At 43.1% G+C, this 5,000-nt stretch overlaps 1 protein-coding gene across 1 annotated transcript in view; it reads left to right on the top strand.

Annotated features, from left to right (window-relative positions):
- Positions 1-5,000, top strand: part of zfpm2a (zinc finger protein, FOG family member 2a) — a 125,174-nt gene that overhangs the window by 76,105 nt on the left and 44,069 nt on the right. The gene's annotated exons all lie outside the window — the stretch shown is intronic.

Here is a 5,000-nt window from a genome sequence, read left to right as displayed (position 1 = left end):
GTATCACTAAACTCGGATTAGAAACAAAGAAACATCATTTGACACACAAAGTTAATGGTTTTAAGATTTCACAAGGTAAATAATGGCCTCCGCGCTGTGTATCTCTATCTTAAAACCAGAGGGGAATCCAAAAGAAAGAGGAGAGGGAATTACTTCCCTTTTTTCCACTTCTCTTTCATTTCCTTTTTGTTTACACCCAAGCTCAACCCGATTATTATTTGCATGCATTGTATCCGGTTGCTCCTGAGTCTTTAAACTGATTGTTTTATAATTATTATATTCATGCATTAATTTTCTAATAATTGAGGTAATAATTGAATCTATATATAGTGTAGTAACGTCATACGCCTGGGTAGGGCGGGCTGGTTGACAGTCAGAAACAGAGGGAGAAGTTGCAAAGGGAGGGGGATGAGTTTGAGAGTGGTCTCAAAGATGTGCAAGCAGTGGTTAGTGGTTTTGTGTTCTCTGGCGTAGATCTATTTGGGATTTCTACCCCTGGGAGAACACAATACCAGAGCAACGTTTTGGCAAGGAGTCCAAGGCTGCTGGGAATGTTTCAATCCTGTTTGAACTACTGGACCAGGCAGCAGGGCTCGGACGGGTTTGACAAAGAAATGCTATTTCTAATCATCTCAGGTCAGATGGATGCTCGCCCCTTATAAACAGAATATCTTTTCTGAATATGATTGCTTTCCACCCGCGCCTAGTATCTATTGGAAGCCTAAGTTGCTAACACTAGTTGTAGGACTTGTTTATTTTTCCTACTTAAACAACTGAGTGAAAAGGAAACAGAATCACTGTACTGGTCTGTACTAACATCACATAAAATATTTGAAGAGGAACTGTTTTAAAGACTGGACTTGAACACACAGAAAAATAAATACAAATAATAACATTTAAATATATATAATATATATAATTGGCATGCTGTAATCTCATGTATTTTTTATGGGGTATAGTTATGGTTGATCTTTGCTGATATTTCTATCCCCACGCCTTAACCCTTAAGCATTTTCCTCACCTCCTAGTATTTAACTGCTTATCTATTTAGCGGTCATCCAATAATCACTCTCGATCTTTTGGTCAGTAAATCACATCTATTTTGTTTGCATTGTTATTTCACCGTTGTCTCAGCTTGTCTCTCTTTATACGGATTCTAGTCCCACGGAAAGCCATTGTTAAAATGCTGGTTCGATATCTTAGTTTGTGATCAAGGAGAACTCTGAACGGCCGCTGCAAAAAATGAATTGGATAACATGGTTAATGGCATAAAAACGATTGCTACAGTAGAATTTAAAGGTCAGGGAATAACACAGTCTGCCAAAGTTTGTTTCATGGTGGAACAGCTCCAACATGAGGTTCAGCAGGATATCCTGAGCAGCCAGAAATCCTTTCTGACTTCTTATGGACGACGCTTATCAGAAAAAATCGGTGTTAGTGCGCTGGATCAGCTGTGCACTGCTTCAAGAGTGTCTGAACTGCGTTTAATAACCCAGAACGGCCCTTTGCCAAACTACTAGTGTATTTATTTTTAATTGTACCTGTGAGTGTTGTAGTACAGTGTTGGATACACTTATTTTCCTAGAAGTGGTTTTCCTGATCTTTTACTTTTCAGATTGAAATGTGCTGTAGCATAAGGGTAATTTCCATTTGGCAGATAATTCTGCCTGGCGCCTGAACTAAATGCCCAAACTCTGTAATCCCATGCTGGCTGCCTACGCTACAGCACATACTATACATCCTCATTTAAGCACACATTTGGGAGGAAAAACGAACATGTTTTTGTGTTAACAAAGTTGACATTGTTTTTGTCAACACTGAATGCAGTGTTACACCCCACATACGCACAACAGAAGAGAACTAAATGAATCACTCGCCGTGAAAACTATATCCCGCTGATTTGCGTCTGGAAACTGAGAGGAAAGTGAAAAGGACGGCCCTCATTAAAATGGCCCCAAACGGATATCTAAAGGAAGCCCTGGCCAGACACTATGTGGAGATGGGTTGCACCGCTTACTTTAGTTACGGCCACCTCAGTCCTGCTCTCCCTCCTTATCCCCCCACACACCCAAGCTCTCCCCCCGTTCTCATGAAAGGTTTGCGAGGCGTCTCGCGGATACATAATTGGGTCCTGACGGGTGTTCACCACCAGAGAGTCGAAAGCAAACGTAAATAAGTAAATAAGGAGGTGTCTGGTGTTCCACAAGGGCCAACGGTTGTGGTGATGGTGGTGGTGCAGGAGGTGTGCACCATTTATCACTTTTCAAAATGATTAGGCCGTAACTTTAACCCCCCTCCCCCCCAAATAATGAGCTGAAATGGAGCCCCTTCTTTCCCCTCAAAGTGAATAAGTGGCAGGAGTGGGATTTGTAACCCTCGGATTTTCAGTCTCCCAATTCTCATCTCCTAATCACTAGACTGCACTGGGGAGTTATCCTCTTAACCGGCTACTTAACTTTGTGCTCTTTATCACCAAATCATTAAAGTTTTTGATAAGCTGTTAAAGAAGATTATGCACACTTCTTTTTAAAGAGAAAAATTAGAGCCTTTTTTTTTTGCAAGGGCACTGGCTGCATGAAACAAAACAAAGAAGGAGCAATAACAATAATTCTCTGGTTCTGTTTCAGACGGTACGGATGTCTCTGACATGCCTTTGTAATACTGAATGAATGACTTCCTTAAGCGAGTGGAGCTCGCTCACATTCACATCACCGCTTCCTTTGTAATCATCAAATGTTATATCGCTGCCTGACCTACCAAACACAGTTACCACCACAATTATCCCCTGTTTGTCAATTGTGCTTTGACCCCCATTAAATGCTATGGAGTAGCATCTCTCCACAGTCCACATGTGAGAGTGGCTGACTATGGTGCCATGCACTCATATCAGTATAAGTTAATTACGGTAAGTCCTCCACAATATCCACCACACGCCAAGGCATGCCAAGATAGATAATGGTAAATAATCAAAACATCAAAGAATTCATTTAAATCTTTAAGAGGACTGGGAATATCTCTGTGTCGTAAACAATTTCTCCATTCATCTACTAAGAATGCGATTGTTCCCAGTTTGCCTCTATAAAAGATGATGTCTTAATTTTCCAATCATTAACCGCCATGCTAAGATACCACAGTAATGCATGTGTTGCCAGCCGGTCTCTCTGGGACCATGAGTCATTTGTATGTAGTTTTAAATGAGCACACGCCTGTGCAGTTTCTCGTCTGGATCACTTCTGTGTCGAGGGTAAGTTGTGTCTCAAGGGTGCATTGGTTATACCGTTGGGCCAGCTGATCATCTTACTAGAACCAACCCTGTCAGCAGATGGAGTCGTCAGGGGCCAACACCATTTACTTACTCCTCCTCCTCTTTCCCCTCTTCCTCCTCCTCCTTCTGTGTATTGTTGGCACTGCACAGCCTCCTCTTCCAGTTCCTGTCTACCTCAGATCTTCTTGTTGGCAGGAGAGCAAGAGAATATCTCAATGTACAGTGTGTCCCCGTGTTAGGATTGAGAGTGCTTTTGAATCGGCCCGGCATTCCTCACACACCGCCTCATAAAATATGAATAGTGTAGCGGTGCGGTGAGGCTGAGGGATTGGATTGGCTCCACCGTTGACCGCTGGGGCCGCTGTATTTGTTATTTTTATTAGTTGTTGAGTTGTACAGTTTTGTGTGAGTGGCCATCAGCCCGCAGCAGCTGTCATTCAGGAGGACTTGGGGGATGCGTGGAGGAGGGGGACAGAGGACGAGGGGGACTTGCGTCCCAGCGGCGGGTAATGTATAATACATGGAGCGGGGGGGTGTAACAAGTGGGGAGTTGGTTTAGTAGGGTCCTCCCCTCGGGGTAACCCCAGGTTATCGAGGCCAAGAATAGCTCAACTTTTTGTGAGTAATGGCAACCAGTCGTATCTTACCGGGCTTATGGCAACTATTCTTATGCATAGCGCTTAGCAATCATATCCAATAAGATATGGCTAGATTTACCCAAAAAATTATCTAATCTAAATAGAGCAATAGAATATGGGTCCTGTTTCGAATAAACAAATACCATGAATTATACGCCAGTCTTCTTTATAATTGAGTATTCTCTATTATTTTATTTATTTATTTTTGGTTTATTTTTTAAAATAAACCAAAGGGATGTTGGAGCTGTCATTGTGGCCCTATTTGTTTTACATTAAACTCCCAGCAAGAGCCTCTAGCAGTCAGCCATTACTAAAACTCTCGGCTCAACCACGGCGTCGAGTCATTATCGAGAAATCCACCTGGAAATCCCACAATGCTCCCCTCCACACTCCACCGCTCTCTTTGAAGCGCTGAAGTTTCTTGAAACAGGTGGCCGGTCCACAGAGTAATTACATGTTACAGTAAAGCTGCAGACAGTGGCAGCAGAAAGAGAGAAGGAGGAGAAGGAGGTGGAGGAGGAGGAGGAGGAGGTGGTAGAGGAAGAGGAGGGGGAGGAGGTGGTGGAGGAGGAGGAGGAGGAGGAGGAGAAGGAGGAGGAGGAGGAGGTAGAGAAAGAGGAGGAGGAGGTGGAGGAGGAGGTGGAGGAAGAAGGAGGGCTGAGAGAAAAGGAGGAAATGACAGATAAGGACCAAGGAAAAAGAGGATGAAAAGAGGGTAACAGATTGATTAAAAACTAAAATGAATACAAGACGAAATATACATAATTATGTATGATATTAATACAGTAACAGTTTCGACTGAGTACTGCCATTAAAATACTTTTTCTCATGCAGCTGGAGAACAGACAGACTCACCAGAACCCCATATATTGGGACAATAATCAATATCACTACAGCGACACCCCTCTGGCATCCCTCTGTTCTGCGTCCCCATTACCTGGTCACCGGAGCCTCTTCGGAGGCTACACACATCCACACGCAGCGAGGGCACATTATGCTGCGTTATTCAGAGGTCAACTTAACTTTTCAAACAGTAAGCCTCTTAAGCCAGACCACATTCAGATACGGCATGTCCCATAAGTCTCCAGAGTAACTTA

This window comes from Gadus chalcogrammus, chromosome 11 (genome assembly GCF_026213295.1).
Source record: "Gadus chalcogrammus isolate NIFS_2021 chromosome 11, NIFS_Gcha_1.0, whole genome shotgun sequence".
In the NCBI taxonomy this organism is placed as follows: domain Eukaryota; kingdom Metazoa; phylum Chordata; class Actinopteri; order Gadiformes; family Gadidae; genus Gadus; species Gadus chalcogrammus.
Note: the sequence above shows the minus strand (reverse complement) of the source record. Positions and strands in the feature narration are given on the sequence as shown.